The sequence below is a fragment of the Oryctolagus cuniculus genome, chromosome 2, assembly GCF_051225735.1.
Source record: "Oryctolagus cuniculus isolate XC-2025 breed Fujian yellow rabbit chromosome 2, ASM5122573v1, whole genome shotgun sequence".
In the NCBI taxonomy this organism is placed as follows: Eukaryota; Metazoa; Chordata; class Mammalia; order Lagomorpha; family Leporidae; genus Oryctolagus; species Oryctolagus cuniculus.
This window is the reverse complement of record NC_142868.1, coordinates 193,127,852-193,152,686: the sequence shown is the minus strand read 5'-3', so window position 1 is coordinate 193,152,686 and position 24,835 is coordinate 193,127,852.

Below are 24,835 nucleotides of genomic sequence, written 5' to 3'. Positions count from 1 at the left end.
AATAGTACTCCGGCCTCAGAATCAGCCCTTAGGGCACTCGGATGTGGACAAAGAGCCCCTGAGAGTATTTTAGGCATGGAAAGCCAAGACACTCTTGGAAAAAAAAAAAAAAAAAACTAAATGAAAGATTTCTGTGAGTGAGATGTGAGATCCCAGTGGAAAGAACAGGGCCATCAAAGAAGGAGGTACCTTTCTCTGAAGGGAGGAGAGAACTTCCACTTTGACTATGACCCTGTCGGAATAAGATCAAAATCGGAGAACTCAAAAGGCTTCCATAGCCTTGGCAACTCATAACTAGAGCCTAGGGAGATTACTGACGCCTTAAACAAGAGTGTCAAATTGCTAAGTCAACAACAGGAATCACTGTGTACTTACTCCTCATGTGGGATCTGTCCTTAGTGTGTTGTCCAATATGAAGTAATGCTATAACTAGTACTGAAACAGTATTTTACACTTTGTGTTTCTGTGTGGGTGCAAACTGATGAAATCTTTACTTAATGTATACTAAATTGATCTTCTGTGTATAAAGAAAATTGAAAATGAATCTTGATGTGAATGGAATGGGAGAGGGAGTGGGAGATGGGAGGGGTGCGAGTGGGAGGGAAATTATGGGGGGGGGAAGCCATTGTAATCCATAAACTGTACTTTGGAAATTTATATTTACTTAATAAAAGTTAAAAAAATAAAATAAAAAAGAATCTTAATGAAGAATGGGATGGGAGAGAGAGAGAGTAGGAGGTGGGATGGTTTGGGGGTGGGAGGGCAGGTATGGGGTGAAGAATTGCTACAATCCAAAAGTTGTACTTAGGGAATTTATTTTTATTAAATAAAAGTTTTCTATAAAAAAGTATATACAAAAAGTCTTAATTAAAATAAAACCAATAAGGAGAGTTTTTTTCTGAGACTTCCTGACTTTTGGGGGGGAAAAAAGCTCTATTCAACACACAGCCTCCTTAGGAGTGACATGGAAAATTGTCCTGACTTGTTACAAGATTTCGACAATTGCAGTTAAAGACCCCTCTTCGGGTCTGTCCCTCTGAAGTTACATCTCCATTTGGAACTGTAGGTTCCAGAACTCAGAGCTGAACCATTGAACTCCTCCAGTGACAAAGTCTCCTATGAGGGTTTTCCCCTCATCTATGACTTTTACAGCAGGCAACTCCCAAACCAAGTTCATTGCCCTGCCTTCTCTGGGCTGTTTGCTCTCCGCCCCCAGCTGGATTCCAGGGCATGTTTTATTCCTGTTAGTGGCAACTCCTCTGACCTCTTGCTCCGGAGTTTTACAGGCACTGGGAGCTTATCTCTTATGGGTAGGCTTCCTTATTCCCTGCATTTGTCTCCGTTTGAAAGTCTTCATTTGAAAGCACCTTCAGCAAATACACGAAATTCTGAAAATATGTGTGCCTCCAGAAGCCTTGAGAATGAATATGTCCAAGACCAAGTGCCCACATGTCGCTCCCCCACTTTCGGAGGAATGACACCGGACCAGATGCTGTTTTCTTTTCCTGGTCCTTCCCGGGTTTGCTGCCGCTCCCCCACCTCCGCGGAGGAGTGGCACCAAGGAGCTCTCCCCACCGACTCTCTCAGGGGAGGCTCGCATGTTGTCTCTCCCCCTTTTACAGTCCTCTCCCACCAATCTTCAGTCCACAGTCTCAGTACTTATTTGTCTCCCGGGCGCCCCACCATGTTGCGGGAGACCCTGCTCCCCACACCCACATGCAAATCTTCCCACTCCTCCACTTTCAATTGTCCTGGCCTTGGCCAACTTGTCCTCTCCTCCGAGCATTATCTTTCTTTTTGTTCTATCACACAGGGTTACGTCTCCCAAGGAGCTGCTTCCTACTCAGCAGCCTGCGTGAAGCTTAAAAACTTCAACCCACTCTCTCTACGGCTTCTGTCTCCTCCTTACCTATGCGTAGCTAACTGGGCTTGCTGAGTCACTGGTTTTCTGTCTTTTCCTTTGCCCTTGAACCATAAACATGTTTCCAGATACCACTTGTGATGCCAGATCCCATCTGGGTGCCTGTTTGAGTCCTGTCTTTTTTTTCCTGTTCATATCCGTGCTCTGCAAGTTCTCAGTCTTTTGCTTAAGGAGACTCCTATCACCCTCCCATTTCAGTCAACATAGATTCCTTCATGTCTCTCTCACTGTTCTATGGCTCCTCTGACTTGACAACAGAAACTTATGTTTTTTTAAACAACACATTCCAATGTAACATAACCGGCCAAACCTGATTGGTCAGTTTGACCTGAAACAAGCCTGCTCCAGACACAGCCTGAGACAACGTGGATAAAAAAGATACATCCACTCATACATGCTGTAAGCTAAATGACTCCAAGTCTCCACAGTGGTCCCTTTCCCTGGGTAAAATTCGAAACAAAGGACTTGGAAACACTGTCCTAGTATTCTTTGTCAGAGCCCTAGTATTACAATCTAAAGATACAAGCATCACAGAATGTGCAACTCTGTTGCTTTTGCAGATTTCCAGTTGATATACTATCAGCCTGTCTCTCCCATGACATTGCATCTGCACACATCTACTATACACCTAGGCCATTTCAAGAGGACACTAGGAAAAGAGAATTTTGGCCTCAAGAAATGGTTGTACAGGTGTGGTTCCTGGCTATGCAGCACCAGGGTCACTTGCAACTTGTTAGGAAAACACCTGTATTGAGTCCCAACCCAGGTCACTTAAGCAGATCCTCTGGGGGTGGAGCCTAGCAGTCTGTTTTAACAAGCCCTACAGGTGACTCTCACTGATCACCAAAATTGAGAAACTACCAGGCCTAGCAAGGTCATCTTTATGGGAATCAGTTTAGCACCTTCTGCACAGACAGAAAGGAACAAGCATGGGGAGAAAAACCCAGTCCAGGAATTTCTCTTCATGGAGCGAATAAGAGAAGTTCCCTATGTGTATTGCGTTGTCTTCCTAATAGAAGGAAGGGCTGGCATTGTGGTGTAGCACGTAAAGCTGATGCCTGCAGTGCCGGCATCCCATACGGGCGCTGGTTCGAGTCCCAGCTGCTACCCAGCTCTCTACTACGGCCTGGGAAAGCAGTAGAAGTTGGCCCAAGTCCTTGGGCCCCTGCACCTGCATGGGAGACCCGGAAAAAGCTCCTGGCTCCTGGCTTTGGATCGTCACAGCTCCAGCTGTTGTGGCCATCTGGGGAGTAAACCAGCAGATGGAAGGCCTCTCTCTCTCTCTCTCTCTCTCTCTCTCTCTGCCTCTCCTTCTCTCTCTGGGTAACTCTTTCATATAAATAAATAAATCTTAAAAAAAATGAGACATCATCATTTAGCAGTTTCTCTGAGTTACTGAATTGGTCTCCTCATAGCTGTCCTGTGTATCTTTCTCATTATTAACATTGAAAGACTGTGGTTAGCTACCTACTTATTTGGAGGAAAGTCTAAACACAATGGAAAACAAGACCAGTCACAAACTTGCCTCCAAATATCTTCTCAACCTAATTTAAAATTACCAGAAATTCTATGGTTCAATAAGTGTTTAAAAAAAAAAGCAAACAACAAAATTTCTATCCTCTATGTGGTTTCTTGTATCAGAAGTCCCCAGGAAGCAGGTTAGCCATGCAAATGCCCAGTAAAGTCCCTATAGATTTGGCTTTGGCAGCCCTGGGATGGCCTTGTGCATCTACATTTTCTCAAGGAACCCAGGGGAGTCAACAGCAAGTATCTGCACATCACCTGCTGAGAAATCTGATAACATGTGGTGCTGGCATTCACTAGACTTTCAGCAAGTGCTTATTAGCTAATGAATGATGCCACGGTAATCATTTCCGTTTTCAGATACTTAAAATTACTCCCTCATCAAAACATTCCCATGACTTTCAACATGCAAGCATAATTATTTTTGCATATCCAGAACACCCAATGATGACAGATTCCACACTTTTTACTGAGGTGTCTTCTACTTTAAACAACTCAAAACTTGAACAACGGGGACTCCAGAGATTGCACAACATCACATGAAGGAACAAAGTCACTGGGATTGCAGATGCATCCCTAGGAACAGGTCTGCTCTTGTGAGCGTCTGTTTGTGGGCTCCTTTCCTGAGCAGGACTTCCACACCTCACTTCCATGACTGTTCGGGCTGGTTCAGTGAAAGCACAGCTGCGATCGCTCCTTTTCTTAATTTTGCTATTAGCTTTTATTTCAACGCTCTACAAAGATTCAGAGCAAACAGATTCTGTTTGCATGAATAATGCACAATGTTTCCAGGTACAAAGGAGAAGTCTAATTCTGCACAGCTGCAAAATGGAACTTCACCAAGATCTGTTTACAATGTTCTGCTTGCATCAAAGACTTAGGGCCTATGTGGGAAAATCTTTTTTGTTATCCTTGTTAATCTTTGGAAATTATTTCCTTTCCACACTCAGCATTTTAAAGAGTTCCCCTTTACCAAACTAAACGTATCTTTTTTGATAAGTAGACTGAGGTCAGAAGCCTGTTGTCTTCCTCTGGGTTTACTATGAGCTACTGTATGACCTTAAGTAAAACAGTTGACCCCTCCAGGACTCAGTTTTTCTTTCAGAAAGATAGGACAAAAGAGGGAGAGAATTGGGAGTTTCTAATATCCTTTTGTTCTAAGGAGTGAAGAAGGGAGATTTGAAATGGACATTCAAATCCAGACAGTGCGAAACAGAGCTATTTTAATGTGGATTTCATAATTTCAAGCCTAGATATTTACACTAGCAACACTTTAAAGAGTTGAAGAAGAGGACTTCCAACAGAATCAAAGCAATTTACCTGAGCAGAAGAGGACTTCCAACAGAATCAAAGCAATTTACCTGAGCAAAGTTTTTAAAGATTTTTCATTTCACATGTACAGGAGTGGAGGCAATGATTATTAAGCCCCTGCTGTGGCCGGGATGTTGGTACTCCCACTACCATGGCTGCCAGGTCTGTATGTTGTAACCTCATCATCCATGTGACATTATTATGAGTTGGGGCCTTTGGGGGCCCAATTAAGTTGTGAGGGTGGAGCCCTAATGGATGGCATTATAAAAGAGACTTCAAAGAGTTTCCTCACTGCTTCTACAGTGTGAGGCCACAGAGGAAGGTGCATGGATCAATCTGGAAAGTAGCCTTATCAGATACCACATCTGCTACCACCTTTATTTTGGAATTCCAGGCTTCCAGAATTGTGATAAATAGGTTTGTGTTGTTGAACCCACATCTATGGTGTTTTTGCCTCAGCATCCCTTAGAGACTAAGACAGTCCTTAACATTTTTTCATTCACATTTCAAAAGAAAATGTTGAGGCTTATCTTGGATCTGGAAAGTCTGCCAGCCTGAGATGAAAATATAACCATGAATTTAAACACTCTGGAATCAGTGGCTGCTGACCAAGAATATGAATATTTGGCACTCTGTTTCTGCTGCTAATGACAAATTGAAGAGAGTATGCACAAATGACTTCATTTTACTTTACCAGGCTCAACCAGTACAGGTAGCTAAGATTCACTGCCTAATTAACTGCAAATGACTACAGAGAGTAACATAATTCTGTGGTTTTCTAAATACAAAGGTTGATACAGATAGTCAAAGCAAAGACATGTGTAAGCACAGGTCTCACTATTGGTTCACATTCTACCGCTAATGAAGTGCCATCCTCTCAGGATTATTGAATATTCATGCTGTGCCCTCCATTCACAGAGGAGACAAGAGAGTCCCAGAGGTTAATGATTATAGTAGGTCTCACCCTAGTTGATGACAAAGACAGGTCTTGAAGAAGATCTTATGGTAGACTAGTGCTCTTCTAAATTAGTCATTAAGAGGATGTCTAATTCATCCTGTATTCATTTTGATATAGAGAAATTATTTCTACCTTATTGTTCATGGTTTATTGAGTGATTTGAGATCAAGGGCATTTTGATGTTGCACAGTAGCCAGGCAAGACTGGTAAGAAGAAAGAGAGAATTCGTTTTTTCAGATTTATTCAAATATCATTGGCTTATTTTTCACAAACTACCAAGAAGCTGAGTTAAACCCCAGCCTGTTTATTTATGAAAAGATTGCCTACAAAGACACATTGTAGAAACGAATTAAATCAGAAAATGTGTCATCCAGTGTTTATTTAGTTCTGAAAAATTTGTAACACATCAAGGCATAGTCAACAATTCCCAGTATGGCATGGGGAGGGAGCCTAATTAGCTCTTCAATGAAGTACCAGGACTTGGGCATCATGTGTATGGAAGCTGCCCAGAGGGACCAGAGATGCAAAAGATTAAGGAACAAAGTACCACATGAATAAGTAGATAGATGCACAAAGGTAGATTATCTCTCAGGATCTTTTCCATTTTTCTTCTCCTTTTTTCAAAAGAGCAGTTGCCCACTGCATCACAGTATGGGCAGGAATGCGATCACTTGGGAATCCTAAGGGTGGCCTGCTCAGAAATGACGATTGCATTAGATTCAGCCACTTCAGAATAATCACCTGATGGGACCCTTTGTTTTTTAAAGCTTGCAGAAGAAGAGTTCATCTAAGAAGAGTTCATCTCCAGAAAGGAAGAGGGGTGGAGAATCTGGGTTCTTAGGATTGAAAATGCCCAAAGTGCCTCAGCTCAGTCACTGGAGGAGGTAGCCATGCTGGAAAACTGGTTAAGCTAGAAAAAAATAACCTTTGCTTTCTGCTCAGATGGCATAAGAGCCCTAACACAAGTACCAGCAGTACACACACAGTCTCTCGTGTGTGATGGGCCAACCATCAGTGTCCCAGGTTCTGATAACACAAGCCTTTTGCTGGAGGGACCTACCTGCAAACTCCATGCACAATACCCAGCATTCCTGCATCTATGTCCACTACTGGCCTCAGCCTAAATCTCTGCTGAGTGACCTTCAAATCAATGTGTCTTTGCTGGCTGTCACAACTCTCCTGGGTTAAGCACTGGGCAATCAAATTGAAGACTCCTCAGAAAGAAATTGGTGATGTTCTGGGTCTGTGGTCACTGTACGAAGAGGACTAGAACCAGTTATTGTGCTTGCATGCAACTCAGCAAGTCATCTTCCTCTTAGCCACTGCTTTACCAAAAAGAAAGAAATCCATTCTTCCCAATCCTTATCCCTGAGCCCAAGTACAGGGAGAAGGATGACACTATATGGGAGGATTATAAAACTGCCAAAATACTTGCTTACTATTGATGGGACTGTATGTGGGAGGCTTGGAGGAGAAGAATGAGCATTTGAGGCCAGCGCTGTGGCTCACTAGGCTAATCCTCCACCTTGCGGAGCCGGCACACCGGGTTCTAGTCCCCGTCGGGGCACCGGATTCTGTCCCGGTTGCCCCTCTTCCAGACCAGCTCTCTGCTGTGGCCAGGGAGTGCAGTGGAGGATGGCCCAAGTCCTTGGGCCCTGCACCCACATGGGCGACCAGGAGAAGCACCTGGCTCCTGCCATCGGATCAGCGCAGTGCGCCGGCAGCAGCGCGCCGGCAGCAGCGCGCCGGCCGCAGCGGCCATTGGAGGGCGAAAAGGAAGTCCGTTCTCTCTGTCTCTCTCTCTCACTGTCCACTCTGCCTGTCAAAAAATAAATAAATAAATAAATAAATGAGCATTTGTATTCTAAGTAGGGATCACTCCTGTTTCAGAATAAAAAAAATGGAAGTAATACGTTGATGAATTAATTAACTATGTGGAGGTGTTTTATCCTGCTTTAAAGGCATCATTCAGGAATGCTTGCCTTTGACTCTACCTATTCCTTTTTCAACAAGAAACAACTTTAACACCATGAACTACTATTAGCCTTAGCTATGACCTCAGAAAAGTTTTATCAAATGAAAACTGATTTGATCTGAGCCATTCCCTTAGGACACAGGAGGTCAGGCCAGCAGTCCATGGTCCCTGTAATAGGCTCACAATGAGCTTGTGCTGTATTATCAGTGCTGAGACTCAACACTTAAAGCTATTAGAGGGGGCAGTGTTGTGGTACAGCAAGTCAGGCTATCATCTAATAGGCCGGCATGCCAATTTGGAGCAACAGTTTGAGTGCTGACTGCTTTGCTTCCCTGCTAATGTATCTGGGAAGGCAACAGAAAATGGACCAAATGCTCAGGCCCCTAACACCAATGTGGAAGACTCTGATATAGTTTCTGGGTCCTGGCCTCAGGAATAGCCCAGGCCATTGCATCCATTTGGAAAGAATACCAGTAGATGGAAGGAAGAGGAACGAACTCTCTCTCTCTCTCTGTCTCTCTCTCTCTCTCTGTGTGTGTGTGTGTGTGTGTGTGTGTGAGAGAGAGAGAGAGAGAGAGAGAGAGAGAGAGAATGCATTTCAAGTAAAATAAATGTCATTAAGATCATTTGGAAAGTATAAGTTGAAGAAAGACCAAGTCCTGAACTGACCATAAAAAGACCCTGGTTCTAAAACCACACCTGCATTTGCTACCAGTGAGACTTCAACAGGACAGTGGGAGAGACTCTCACTTTGGCTATTTAATCCCCCAATCCTAGTTCACCCAATCCTAGTTCACAACAGAAAACAAGGCAAAGAAGAGGAATAGGCGTGAGAGATGAGGGAAAACCTGGTGGTGTTCCTCTTGTGTGGCAATGGCAACTCCACAAGTTGAAATGGTGAAGATGATTTGTACACTCTATACTGCCATGAGAGTTTGAGAGTTTAAGATTTTTGAGGTATACAAGTGAGCCTCAAAATGCCAAAATGTGTGGTTAGCAGATTATTCACTAGAGACTCGATGGAGCACAGAACTCCCTACATTTCAGCTTGAGTCCAGAGAGATTTTGGATTTCCATCCTTTAAATAGTGACAGAGTACATTTTTCTTTTTTTAAGCCAGTAAGTTTGTGATCATTTCTGTTTGTCAATAACAATGGGTAACTAGATTCTTTTGGTGCTTGAATCTTGGAAGTGACTGAATTCCATGAAACAAAGGAACACAATCTCTAGTGGTAGAAGTCAAAAAACATCAGGTCTAGGAACCATGACAGAACTGTTACTAGGGTCAATGAAAAATTGATCATGTAGCTTCCTGATCCTCATCTAAGTATTGATACATGTGATTCTTTCCTTAACAGCATCATTGCTAGAAAATAAGCCATGTGGTGTGCCTTTAGAAGCCATTTCTTAAGTCTAGAGAGTGTTTTTTTTTTCTTTCCAATGGTTCTGATCACTAATCCCTCAATAAATTCCTTTCTTCTAAAAAAAAAAAACAAACAAACAAACAAATGGTGGTTTCTTCTCAAGGGATCCCCCACAGGATTTTCCTGAATGGAACAAAACTCAGTTTGCATGACCCATGTGCTAGGTCACAGTCTATTTCCTTTGATACTAGAACCCAAAATATTGTTTTCCTAGGGTCTGTGAGGGCCAGGTTCTCTTGAAAAGTAAACCCTTGGTGGCTGCTCGAGTTTGAAAAGCATATGGCTCCCCATCTCAGACAGACACTGAAAGCTTAAGCAAAGTCATATGCTAATGGCACTAAGAGGGTAGAAACAATTCAGTTTGGGCATCTGGGTAGTGGTCCTTAGGCCACTGGAAGCATACCCTTGGAAGGTAGTTCCAGGGAGAGAGTTGGTTATAAAAGTTTGAATTGGGGGCTCTCTCTCTCTTTCTTGCTCTCTCTCTCTCCCCCCTTCTGCATCATCATGTGATCCTTTCTCTGAACATGCTCTACCATGCCATCCGCCAATATCACCAGAGGGCTGAACCACTGGTACCCTCTGAATGTGGAGTGTGAGACTCCAAAACCATAAACCAAAATAAACATGCTTCCTACATGAGGTGCTTGTCATAGGCACTTTCTTAGCATACGAAAAGCTGATGAATAGACTTGGACAGCAGGTTCACAAGTCCCTTGTTTACATTGTGTCTCACAAAGAATAAGTAGAACTAGAGAACAGGAGTGAGGTCTCAGATGGACACCTGACTGGCTGGGAGCTGTTTATTAGCAATGAGGTACAATACCAGGCCACGGGTCTCAAAGCCTAATTTTACTGATGTCTTCCACTAATCTTTAAAGAGGAACATGTTTTCTTTGAAGAAATGTTAGGCTGTAGGCACATAATTTTACAACCAGACTGCATGTGTTCAAATTGTAGTTTTACTCTTTCCTAGCTCTCAACCTCAAGCCACTTAACTTCTTTAGGAAGTAGGATGGTGCCAGTACCTCTCTTGCCAGATTGCTGATAAGGCACTGAGGATGGTAACAGGTGCATTAAAGAACTGGGTCATTGTTCCCGTGACTCCTCCTAATTGTACTCTGGTCAAATTCTTGAGTCAAAATCAAGTAATTGCAATGGAACAAACATTTTTTAAGTGTTAAGCATGTCCACAAATGATAAGCTAATCTTCCATAACTCAGTCTTCACAAAGACTCTGTGAGGAAGTTATTTATCTTCCTTGTTTTATAGATGAAAACTGAAATTCTCACTTGGCATTCAAGGTGGCACAGCTGGTAGATATTAGATTCTGGAGTCAACCCAGGCCTGTTTCTTTGAATTTAGCACAAGTAAGACCCATGTTTACTAACACAGATATCTAAAAATCAGGACGATCTGTGAAGACAACATGGTAGTTTTTGAAGCAGATCTCAGCCTGAGTCCAATAGCAGTCTAAAAACGAAATAGTAAGAAGATTGAGACGTGACATGCTACTGTAACCACAGAGGCTCATAGCAAGGTCTCAAATCATCCACAGTCACAAAGCATGGCAACCGTAGTCAGGGAGTTCTTTGACAGAAATTTAAAATGCTTCTCTAACTCTTTAATTAAAGATAAAACTCAAAACTTCAAGCATCCTCTGTTTTAAAATGTGCTTCAGACTTTGCCCAGCTGAGTAGGAAAAATGTTTAAATCCTTGGAGTATCTGGGGATGTCAGAGTATCATGTTTTTGCTGAAGACCAAGTGGCAAAGCCTCCAGAATTTGAGGAAGGTGTCATTGAACTTGAGGTCAACCTCCAGCAAGGACTCCCTTCCTTAAATGTGGATTAGATAGTCAGAGACTGTCTCTGGGGTTTGAGAAAGAAACAGCAAAACCCGGGATTAAACACTATGCCTTATCAATATTCCTCCCTGACTTGTCCAGGGCAGCCCCTGCTAATGCCGAAGGAGAAGGTGTTCTCATTCCATGTTGTGTAGACTTGCTTTACACATGGAATGCTGGTTTAGGGAGTGCTACTCCCCCTCTTCCCAACACTGCTAGGAAAACACAAATTGGCATATGCTTTAGCTCATTATGTCCCATTGCCCTATATACAGTATACCCTTAAAGATTTAATCTGAGCAAAAAAAATATGTCATTTATGGTAACATTAAAATAACTATTATGTCATTGAAATTTTCATAGAATTGAAAATTTGGGACTTAACAGTTTAATTTCATTTTTAAAAGGAGGAATAACATTGGCAATAATGGATACAAAAGCATTTTTTTAAACAGTAAGGCATTACACAGATGTATAAGGAATGATGGTAACAGTGGTGATAAAAATTAATGAATCATATCAGAGGAATAAATAGGAAAACAAAAGTGAATGTTAACTACAGAGGAATAGTTAAGTAAACTGTAGCTAGCCAGGCATTAAAAACCACTTTATGAGGAATGTGGTGAGAGAAAATGTATATGAAATCATGTTATATGAAAATGACACACTGTGTGTCTGAAGATAAGCTAGATGGTTGGATAGAGAGATGGATGACAGGAGATACAGATCATAAAATAGAAGGGAATCACAGCAGTATATGAACAGAATCTACCATCCTGTAGATGCACATGGATCAGCTTTTTGCTTTTGCTTTTACTTCTATTTCTTTAGTTCTACCTTGACTTGCTATAAAAGCAATTTAAAGTTGTTTACAAAACCCATACAAGATAAAATTAAATTTGAGAAAACATAAAGAGGTGAGGTATTAATATAAGAAAGATAAGATACAAGTAGCATGACATGTGGTAAGGAAAGTATTTTTTTTTGTAAAGCTATAGATATTACATAGAGATTGACCATGAATTCACCCCAAGCATTTTAGCAACCAATTCAGAAAGGGAGACATAATAGACTATGTAATTCATGAGGACAAGACAAACCATTAACAGTAAAATGACAATAAGCAACGTTATTCCATTTCCTAAAAGAGGAATAAATATTTTCCCATGGTTCTGTGCTCCAGAGGACACGCCCACAGTGATGCATGGTGAGAGCTTTTGGTGGCCATGTAACACAATGAGTCTCCAATAGCTGTTTCCAGCAGCCTCTGTCTAAACTGCGGGCAGAGTGCCAAAAGATGAGTTCAAATAAGAAGAGTACGATATACCGAAGCTTACTGACAGGCTGGCTCAGTGACTCACCACCTCATCTAGCCCTAACCCTACCCTGAAAATACATTCTTATCATCCCTTAGGAACCCAGGTGTCGGTTTAAAGCTCAAATTCAATTAGCTAGCATATGGCAGGGCCAGGATTCTGACCCAGCCTGATTCACCATCACACTGTTGCTCCCCGATCCAGGAAAACAGCAATGTTCCCTACAGCCCCACGGCACAAATGACCAAAATACCACCAGTGAAAACAGCTCCTTGGGGAACACGTTACCCTTTATTCTCGTCAATATTTTCTGAGATTTCACCTTTTAAAAGCTTTTACCCTTTTGGAGTCCCTGTACCACTCAAGTCCATTTTATTCCCTTGAATTCAAGTTGATTTTTTAGTTCTTCTCATGTCTCTTTCTCTTTTTTTTTGACAGGCAAATTTAGACAGTGAGAGAGAGAGAGAGAGAGAGACAGAGAGAAAAGTCTTCCTTCCGTCAGTTCATCCCCCAAATGGCCGCCACGGCCGCGCATTGCAGCCGGTGCTGCGCCAGTCCGAAGCCAGGAGCCAGGTGCTTCCTCCTGGTCTCCCATGCAGGTGCAGGGCTCAAGCACTTGGGCCATCCTCCACTGCCTTCCTGGGCCACAGCAGAGAGCTGGACTAGAAAAGGAGCAACCGGGACAGAATTCAGTGCCCCAACCGGGACTAGAACCTGGGGTGCCAGCACCGCAGGCCGAGGATTAGCTAAGCGAGCTGCAGCGCCGGCTATCTCTTTCTCTTAACTTCATGTGTTACTTTCCTTGGGATACAATGTTATTAGTTAATGACCTCATCTTTATTTAAAAGCTTCTATGTTCAAATGTAAACCCAACAAAAGAATTGAGTTCTTAAAATGAGCTTACATCCCGGCGCTGCGGCTCACTAGCCTAATCCTCGGCCTTGCGGCGCCGGCACACCGGGTTCTAGTCCCGGTCGGGGTGCTGGATTCTGTCCCGGTTGCCCCTCTTCCAGGCCAGCTCTCTGCTGTGGCCCGGGAGTGCAGTGGAGGATGGCCCAAGTGCTTGGGCCCTGCACCCCATGGGAGACCAGGAAAAGCACCTGGCTCCTGGCTCCTGCCATCGGATCAGCATGGTGCGCCGGCCGCAGCGCACCATCCACGGCGGCCATTGGAGGGTGAACCAACCGCAAAGGAAGACCTTTCTCTCTGTCTCTCTCTCTCACTGTCCACTCTGCCTGTCAAAAAATAAAATAAAATATAAATAAATAAATTAAACTGACCAAAACAACATTTACTAGAATTAGGCATGTTGATAGAAGTAAGAGGTCTCATACCTTCATATTTTGAGGATGAACAAGAATAACTTTATTCTTGAAGGCAGTTTTCCAAAACATGTTAACAGCAGTGACAGTGTACATAGCATTTGAATCAGACATTCTACGTCAGTGGATTATTCTCATTTGCTTTTTTTAAATATGTATTTGAAAGATAGATTTTCCATCCTCTAGTTCACTTCCCAAATGGCTGCAACAGCCAGGAGCCAGGAGTCTGAAACTTTATTCAGGCTTCTCACATGGGTGGTAGAGGCCAAAGGACTTGGGCTATCTTGGACTGCCTTCCCAGGCACACTAGCAGGAAGCTTGATCAGAAGCAGAGCAGCTAGGACTTGAACCAGAATTCTGCCAATACAGGAAGTTGGCATAGAAAGTGGTGGCTTAACCAGCTGTACCAAAATGCCAGCCTCTAATCTCTTGTTTTATTCTATAATATCTTAAATTAATCATGTTATTTATTTGAAAGGCAAAGAAACAGAGAAAGAGATGTAGACTGGCAGAGATTTCCTCATGATTCACTCATGAAATGCTCACAAAAAATGGAGTTGAAGCAGGCCAAAGAGAGGAGCCTGGAACTCAATCATGTCTCACTAACAGGTGACAGGGACTCAAGTATTTGAGCCATCACCTGCTGCTCCACAGGGGGTGCATTAGCAGGACGCTGAAGTCAAAAGCTGAGCCAGACCCAAACCCAGGCACTCAGATATGGGAAGAAGGCATCCCAACCACCTTCTTTATTTTTTTAAGATTTTAATTTATTTATTTAACAGATAGAGTTATATACAGTGAGAGGGAGAGACAGAGAGAGGTCTTCCATCCTCTGGTTCACTCCCCAAACGGCTGCAACAGCAGGAGCTGGGCTGATCCAAAGCCAGAAGCCAGGAGCTTATTCCGGGTCTCCCATGTGGGTGCAGGGGCACAAGCACCTGGGCCATCCTCCACTGCCTTCCCGGGGCCACAGCAGAGATCTGGATTGGAAGAGGAGTAGCCAAGACTAGAATCGGTGTCCCCCAACTGACATCTTAACTACTACCCCAAAAGTCTGGTTCTGAATATATTATTCTAAGGAGATAAGTATAAATAAGTACAAAATTTAATGAATAGTGTGGGGCCGGTGCCATGGCTCACTTGGTTAATCCTCTGCCTGCAGCGCTGGCATCCCATATGGGTGCCAGGTTCTTGTCCCAGTTGCTCCTCTTCCAGTCCAGTTCTCTGCTGTGGCCTAGAAAGGCAGTGGAGGATGGCCCAAGTGTTTGGGCCCTGCACCTGCATGGGAGACCAGGAGGAAGCACCTGGCTCCTGGCTTCAGATCTGTGCAGCGTCGGCCATAGCGGCCATTTGGGGAGTGAACCAATGGAGGAAGACCTTTCTCTCTGTCTCTCTCTCTCTCACTGTCTAACTCTGCCTGTCAAATAAATAAAATAAAAATTTTAAAAATTAAGCAATAAAACTTTAATGAGTAGAATAGTTCCTGAAACATTACTTAGCAGAGGGCAAGATTAGAAGCTAAATATCCAAAAATGTCTAAGAGTTTGTTTAAATAAATTAGGGTCTATCCTTATAAGGGAATAACATGTATCTATGTAAAACCTGTGTTGTGAAAGAATTTTTATTGACTTTAAAAATATTTTAATCTGATTACTTTAAAAAGAGAGAACTGGGTAAGAAAAGAATCTGTAACATGATTTCATTTCATAATCACTGCAAGGTGTATAAGAAAAAAAGTAGAAGAATGATATACACTAATGCTAACAGCAATTATTTCTTGGAATGAGATATCGCCAGTACCTTTTACTTTTTATTTTTAAGCACATCTACACTGAAGATGCATTACTTGGGAAAAAAATAAAAGTAATTTACAAATAAGATAGACAGTATATACCAAGTGTCATTTTTGTATTTCTGTCTCTATGGGAGAAAAAGAGCCCAAACATGGATTAAAAGTTGATAAAAAGCAGATTATACTCTCTCTGCATTTGTGGGTGTCATTGCCGGAGGCAGAGCTAGGATGTAACTCTTCTTCACACAGAGGAATGGAAGACACACAGGTAAGCATGGAACCTCCTAGCATGTCAATTTTTCTCTCTGATGCTTTCATGTTCAGAGATATAGCTCAACAGTGAGATGGACACCAACCCACTTTTGTAATGATTGTAGGAAATTTCCTTTTACATAAACCTTCTCCATCTTTGATTTCACAAGAGCACACCCACCCCAACACACCTAGCTGTGGCTTATTGTAGCTTTCATGCAAACAGAAAGCACTCAGTAATCAAAGATAATTCTGTTCCCACATGAATAAATATAGTTCAGACTTGTCCATCACTAAAAGGTCTCAAAGGAAATAGAAGACATAAATGGATATGATTTTAATCCTAAACTGTTTTTAAAATATGTTTCAGCACACTTAATAGCAGAGAGAGCTAATGCACACTGATGTTTTACCTTTACAGTTGCTTGCATGTGTTGCTGAATATAAAGAGGGATCCTGGCCTTTCATCTAAAATAGCATCCAATAAAAAAAATGTTTCCACTCACCCTTTCCTTTTCCCTAGTCTGGGGAAAGTTTCATCCTTTCAACGCCACTTAGGAAAATGGATTGAGTGCCCACTAGAAAGCACAAAGAGGACCATGTTCTGCTGCAGTGCCTTTCAAATAGCACCCAGTGGAGACACTCCCCCATTTCAGCTGGAGACGTTACCTGTTAAATTGCAACTTCCAGGTAAAATGTCAAGGAGCTTTTAAGTCTTACAAAGGCAAGAAAGCCCCTACCCAAAGGGCAGTAGTGCTAGAATTCTCACACCACATTTCCCACTACTTATTTGGTTGATTTGCCTGGCCCAGTATACATTTTGATCTTTACCTGCCCCAGTGGCTTTTCAAAACTGTCCCCCTTTACTGGAAATATCTTGCTATCCTTGACTACCTAGGACATGCTGACTCACTTGCTCAGCTGGCTCCCCTCTGTAAAGTATTCAATAAACATTTTTCACTTCCCCCAGTGAGATTAAATATGCTACTTCCTGTACCTTACAGAGAATCCCATTATACCCTGAGTCAGTCTTAGCCCATATAATTTGTGCTGACATGGGCAGGTAGGGAGCTGGCAGAGAGGAGCTGAGGTTTGATGTCAACACTCGGCGGCGGCAGCAGCACGACAGCTCCAGCCAGCTGTGGGGCATTTCTGGCAAGCACAACAGCCACGATCAACCTGCAGCACGACAGTTCCAGCCAACATACATGGCGGTGCAGCCCACGGTGTGACAGCTCCAGCCAGCCTGGGCAGAGACCCAGGTGCACCAGTGCAGCGACCACAGCCAGCTGCTCCGTAACAGCCCAGGTCAGCACACAAGACAGCCAGGGCTGCAGCACTCAGAACCCTCTTTCCATTCACTGACGGTCAAAACACCTTTCACTGCACTATCCAAATCTCCCTTTCCCTATAAGCCTGCCTTTCTGTGCACAGCTCAAGTCCATTTTCCATGAAACTACAGGCCAGCTGGAAACATCCAATATGACTGCAGGCTGTGTTCCGGCATTGGCCTTAGGTCATTAGAATAAAATTACCATGGTCAGCACTCCCACTCCCATCATGCACCTGATGCCATGACACTTCTGAAATCTCTATAAAAAAGGGCATAGGAATGGGCAGGACTCAAGCCCCACACAAAATTCTACCTCCTTTGAATGTTCAATTAATCCCCACCCAGACACCAGTTCCTGTGCCTCCTGATAGTATAAAAGGACAGCCCAACTCTTGTATTTTGTTCCTGCTTTTAGCTTGTTGCTTTTTGTGGGTTTTTTTTTTTTTTTTTTTTTTGGAGGGAGGGTCATTTTCTCTCCAATTCTCTCTCATTTGGCTGTATTTAGTTCTTCAATATGTACCTTTCCTTTGCTTTAAATACATCCTGCTTTCTGTACAACTTAACATCTCCTACTTGAATTCCTCCTTGCAATAGAGACAAGAACCTAGATAATGGTCATACCTACAACAACACTATGCACATCTGCTCCACTAGAAAGTAGGATTTTTGAGAGCCAAGTTTAGGTTGAATCTCTTTTTGATCCCAGCATTGGCATAGAACTTTTCTCAGAAGTAAACATCTAGTCACATCTGATTGATCTGGACCAAAACACCATGTCAGATCATCAGAGATAGGGAAGGAAAAGGAGAGAGACAGGGGGCGGGGAGGAAGTGGAGATGGAGACAGTGGGATGCAGGAGAGACTGGAATCAGAGGGGAAAACAAGCTGAAATGCTTAAGAGGTTGAAGAATTTGCCATCTTAACATGTGATTTTTTTGTATGAACAAAATGTTCTTCTGTGGCACATATGTTGTTTAATAAGTGCCAAGAGGAGATGAATAAATGGAACGGTGATATAACACCGTCTCTAGGAGAAAGTGCAGGCAGTGTCGAGGATGCTGTAAGCTAAATTGATTGGGACAGGAAGACACTTAAAATATGGAAATGAAGGGTTTTAACAATCTATATGTCAAATATAAAAGTATTTCTCACTTATCTTTATTCATCTTGCCTTCAGAGTATGGAGGACCCTTCAGCATTGTGTTTAGTACAATCCTTCAATATGTGGTAGTTAGCCTTCAACACTGCCACCACTCAGGTCATTGTAGCAGCCAAAATCACCTTCACATTGTTTCAAAGCTCCTAGGAACTTGGCACTGCTGTCTCTTGGCCCCTTTTAAAAACCAATGAAGCTGCAACACCCTACCTCCCCCAAATCCCACCCAGCTTTTACAAATAAAGTTAAGTTAAGACCTAGAGAAAAACAGGAACTGTGAACAGTCTCTGAAATGGCTGGTGGTAATGTCTGGCTAGAGTTCAAACAGTGTACCTCTTAGTCCATTGCATACTGCTTTGGATTTGTTGAGAAAAGCAGCAAACTCTGGAGGAGCTACATTGATTATCTAAACTGTGTGGCATTCCACTGGACCATTGCAAAATCCCACAATCTAACAGATAAGCATCTGTGAGTCTGTTGATAACAGGAGATGGAAACCAAATATGTAAGTCTGGTGTTCAAAAACGATTTCAAAATGTGCAGAAAAAGGAGCCAGCACTGTGGCACAGCAGATTAAGCTGTTGCCTACATTGTCAGCATCCAGTTCGAGTCCTAGCTGCTACACTTCCAATCCAGCTCCCTGCTAATGCACCTGGGAAAGCATCAAAAGACCCAAATCCTTGGGAACATGCACCCCTGTGAGAGACCTGGAAGAAGTTCCTGGCTCCTGGCTTTAGCCTGGCCCAGTCCTGGTCATTGCAGCCATTTGGGTAGTGAAGATTCTCATATTCTCTCTCTCTCCCTCTTCCCACTGTAACTCTGCCATTCAAATAAAGAAAAATGCAGAAAAAAGATAAAGTACAATATGAAGTTCCAAACAAATGACAATATTTAAACATTAAAATATGCATTATTCAATGTCTGTTTCATCTGATCAGTTAATCACTACATCAAGTTAACTTCGAAGTCTAAACCAACTTTGGCTTAGCTTCATATAAATGAAATTTTGTTCACTGTGACTGTTAGTTAGAACCACCCCAGGAAGTTTCTGAAGTGGATCTTTCCATCAAAAAAGAATAAAAGACAATGATAATTTTCTTTATGGGACCTACAGTACTGAAGCATAGTAGGCATACCTGGAATGGGAGAGAAACCATTATATTCACTCTTATGGATCCTATGTATTTGAGACGGAGAAAGAGAAAGAGAGAGTTCCCTTCTATTAATTTATTCCCCTAATGCATGTCATGACCATGGCTGGGCCAAGGTCAAAGCCAAGAATTCAATCTGTGTCTCCACATGAGTGTCAAAGACCTAAATACTTGAGCTATCTACTGCCTCCCACTGTCTGCTTTAGCTGATCTTCCATTCATTGGTTCACTTTCCAAATGCCCATAATAACCAGGGTAGGCCAGGTTGAAGCCAGGAGCCTAGAAGTCATCCCAGGTCTTCAACGTTAATGGCAGGGACTCAAACAGTTAAGTCTTCATCTGCTGTCTTCCAAGGTGAGTATTAGTAGGAAGCTAAAATAGGAAGCAGAGCCTGGATTCAAAATCAAGGACTCCACTATGTGATGTGGGCATCACATTTTATGGCATTTTATGGCTGTACCAGACCCCTGTTCTACAATGTCACACTAGAAACAAAACAAAAAGAACAAAAAAGCAGTTTACTACATACTAAATGAAGTACAGTTTTTAAAATGTAAAAAGTCTCAAAAAAGACTTTAAGGCAGGGCAAATATATCTTACACTTTCTTTCACTAATGATGCCATTTTTAACACCATTTACAATGATGATAATTTCCAAAACTCTCTTTGACTCCCACCCTGTAGCAGTTTGCCTCTGTCTTCCAGCCCCACTCATCATTCATTCATTTATTTAACACATATCTGAACAACTTGTGATAAGGATTGGATTTGAGTTGGCAAACAACATCAATGGCCCTTGTTTTTCCACCTCTTCTGATCTCTTTATTTTGTCAGTTCTCTCAGCCTTTCTGTTCCCATCTCAGGAACTCAATGAACAAAGAACAGTAATTTTCTCATCATACGGAACCTGATTCAAATTTATCTTCCCAGATTAATAAGTGCAGTTTTTGTGTTACTTATTATACATAAACAAACATAATGTACTTTTTAAATGATCTGAAGCCTGGTTATCACTGAGTATCAAGCTACACTGTGACAAATGTGGACCACAGATCCGGGAAGGAAACCACAGTGTGTGTTGGGGAGATCAGAAGTAACAAAAAAGATAAAAGTGACCCTGAAGACAGTGCATGGGTGACCTGGGTGGACCTCATTACAGGCCTCACCCATTTGGTACAAAGCTTATATCCCTTACAATTAGTTAATATCCCATAGCACCCAGCATTGCTGTGAAGCAAGAAAAGGTCACGGAGCAAGGAAAGGAGAGAAAAGGGGGTGATTGAAGGACAGAAGAGAGAGGAGGTGAGAATCAAAAGCAGACAAATGCACATTGAGATTTTTGCTATCAAAGAGAATTAGCCAAGACCTCTCTTCAGATCTCAGTGTCTGCTGGAAGATGGACATTAAGGGCCCAGCCTGAAGCTCCCCTCTGATTCCTGCTGAGAAATTAACTAAAAGGCACTTGGTGAGGTGCCAGAGATCCCCCAGTTGTGTGCTATCTGCAGTGGCATTTATGCAGAGGGATAAACAAGACCCTCACCCCTAAGGAAGGGTAACAAGGTCCTGGGAGATGGTTACACCTCACCAGGAAAATAAATGGAAAGCACTGATCTGATATAAAATAAACAGTTTTTCTTTATTCATATGCTCTCTGTTTTCCTTTCTCCTTGTGTATGTGCTACATTGCTCCCAAAACTAATTACCTAATTACAGATGGTGAAAGCATTTAAAGGATTAAGCCGAGATCCCTCACATGTAATGTGGAGGTAGAGATGTTTATTAACTGCTCTGCAAAAAAATAAACCAACCTCTTTTACAGCCACTGGAGTCATTCATTAACCTGCCCCCTCTACACATGTGCTTAACCAGCATTAATCCCTCCAAGGTACCACTAAATACCATCAGCCATTTATACCACATCCTTTAATTAATCACATTAGTGGTTGTGTGTTGACCCTCTTCTTTCTTGCATGCTATTCATGCAATTTCCTAGGGAAAAGAGCTAGAATACATACTTCTATCAATGGCTGCAAAGCAGTTTGTAACCAGTTATTCCTTTCAAATCAGAATCACTAACATTTCAGACAACAGAGGCCAAAATGCAACTATTTTTACATTGACAGAGACATAACTGATATTTTTATTCTGCACAATGCTTTGTAAGAGAGCACAATAAGAGATATACATAGAAAGAACCCACTACTCAGAAACACAGGTTATACAAATCAGACATCTATTTAAATCTACCTTCCTCTCTACCGCAAAGTTGATGTCCTTTGGGGATGAATTAGTCATGGCAAACTGGCTTATGTTGCAGGAATAAACAACTCTAAAAATCTCAGCGGTATAACCTCACGGTATATATCTCATTCATGCAAATTTCTGTGTAGGTTTGAGTGACACTCTTGTGCTTTCTCAGAAATGCAGCCTTCTTCAAATGTGTGGCCCCATCACTTTAATCTGAAGTCTCCTCCACAAAAGGAAGAGAATTGAAGGCTGTAGACTTACAAGTGGGCTTTTCACTGCCCCAGCCTGGAGTGACAGATGTCACTTCTTGTTTTTTAAGATGTATTTTATTTATTTGAAAGGAAACAATCATGGGGGGAGAGAGACAGAGACAGAGGGAGAATCTTCCATCTGCTGCTTCTTTTCCCAAATGGCCATGATGCTCAGGGCTGGGTCAGGTCAAGTACAGAAGCCTGGGACTCCATCAGGTTCTCCCATGTGGGTGCCAGGTGCCCAAGCACTTGGCCCATCCTCCACTGCTTTCCCAGGCACATTAGTAGGGAACTGGATTGGATTATAAATGGAGCAGTGCAGACTTGAATTGGAACCCACATGGGATGCCCGTGTCACAGGCAATGGCTTAACATACTACACCACAATGCCAGCTTCCATGTGTATTTGCATTTTTCAAAGTGCTAAGAAGATTGCCTCATCTGCGCTGGACACAGATGCTCGGCCACCAGCACATCCTTTCCACTAAAGCTCCTGCTGAGAAGAGATCTGGCTACGCATGCAGACACATTGGCCAAACTGTCTGGTACCACCAAGGAGCATAAACACCAAATATTGGTAAATAAGGTTCTTTGTAAAGAAAGCGTCTCCTACACTGAAGTGTGCTTTAGCACTGGCAAGATGGAAGGGTGATATTCCTCTGTAAAAGGAATTAACAATGTATGTACCAAACTACATAAAACATTTAAAGAAAAAATTGTATTAAAACAAAATCCTTCCCATAAAACTTAGAGATCCACAACTAATAGCATATCTCAATCTTTATGGAAAATTGGAACATTTTCACTTTTCTGGTTCTAAAACTGAGGCAGTTGGTTTATTCTGAAATCCTAGGAGGTTCTATATAAAGTGGTAAAGTTCAAACACATACGCATCTGAGTAGGCAAATACACCATTTCCCCACAAGGTACTTTTACTTCCTGCCAGACCATCCCAGCCTAAGCCACTGGCCCTTTCTTTACGACTCATGGGAGGTGGGATGTGGACCTCATGCTGCTTGAACTGTAATATCCAACATTTGAAATGCCCTTGAAACTCTGCTTTATAATTACATCCCACCTATAATTCAAGAGCCAACTCAGGACCCCCAGCCCCAGCCACACAGACTTGCTGCCTGGGATCCTCCAATAGGACGTGCCATGTGCCTATAAAATGGTACCTTCAGGCCTACAGGGGAGAACATGGAAGCTGGCCTTTTAACACATTACAGTACTCTGCTACATACATATTTGTTGCAGTCTTCTAAACCTCTCCATGGAAAGGAACCTTGTCATCTCACCTTTGACTTCATACCTAATGGTGTTGACCATATAGCAGAGACAGAGAGGGAGGGAAGGGTTCAAATAGGAAGACATTTCCTGTTCTGATAACAGGAATTGGGAACAGAGTTGTAACTCTGTCCACGAAGCTGCCTCTTTCCACATCTAAATGCCTCAGTCCATGAGGTCTGGTTGTGAAATGAGAGGTATCCTTCTTGTTCATTTCAGTCTAGTGGCAATTGTTCCCATAGAAACAATCTGCTATTATGAGTGCTTACTTCCTGCCAGGTGCACTTCATGTTTTACAAGCACTGTCAGCATTTGAAAATTGTACAGTAAAGATGGACATGGAAAGGAATATCGAACAGTAAATGACCACTGTAATGAAGCTCTGTAAAGTGATCTTAATAAATGAAATGCATGATATGAAACTGCATGCATATGAACTCAATGAAAATGGATCTGTGCTGGAGTAAGCACCATTTCAAACTCCTGTGTCCCATTTCAGGGTGTTTGGGTTTGAATCTCAGCTCCATCTCTGATTCTACTTTCCTGCTAATGTACACCCTGAGTGATAGCAGGTGATGGTTCAAGTACTTAGGTCTCTGCCACCTCTAATCAGAGACCTGGATGGAGTTTCAGGCTCCTGGCATCAGCCTGACACAACCTTGGCTATTTTGGTTATTTGGTGAATGAACCAGAGTACAGAAGATCTCTTCTTGTCTGCCTCTGTCTCCCTGACTTTCAAATAACAAATTAAATTAATTAATAAAAATTAGATAAAATGTAAGCATGGTTTCAAATATTAGAGAAAAAAACATACAGACATATCTTTGTCTCTCAAATATTTTTAAAAACCTTGGTAAATCCAGAGTTAGGACAGAATTTCAATAACCATCCCATCAAATTCACAAAAACGTGGGTTATCTAGAAACTCAGGTCTACCAGGGGAAGTGATTCATACAAGGTCATAAAAATATGATAATGCACAATAACAGGCAACCAGGGAAGTAAATAAAGTACAATTGAACATACCAAGTGCCCAGAAAAAGGAATTTCATCATGTTATTTCCTTCCCAATTCCTGGCTAACCCAGTTGTTTCAGATGCCATCTTGCTGAGGTCCTGGGAAGCAAGCCAGGTCACTGGAGGGATTCAGATAAAGCCAACAGAAATAGGTTCATTCTTTTCCCTAAGCTCAACTCTGAGGATGGAGTTGAGTCATCCAAGCAGGGTGATTCATGACTCCTGACATTGCACCCACAGAATCCCTTGCACCGCCCACTATCGTCAGGCTACCTCAACTCATGGGATCCGCAAGAGACACCTCTGAGAAGCAAAAAGCCTGGTCATTTTATTCCTATTTTTAAAGGAAGAAACTGAGTGTTTATTCAAGATCATAAAGCTAGTGGAATGGGATGACTGTCTCCCACTTTTACTGCACATGATGACAGGATAGGAGAGAGCTGGGGAGACACTGTCGCATGCTCCACCCTCCACCTGTAATGAAGGGATACTGATGATCATCACCAATAGCCACGCCATTAACTCTGTGCCTCAATCACCTCTCCTCTATAAACCCATAGCTGTGTGGAACTTGATGGGATTAATTTGATTTAAACACAGACTTATCTCCAAATGAATACTTTGAATCATAAATATCAGTAAGCATGACATTATCCTAAAATGATTCAGGATGTAAATTTTTTGGTAAGATCATATCTCTATATATATTTGAGTCAGTATGTTAGATCTACAAGTAACTTCTCAAATTACCTTGGCCC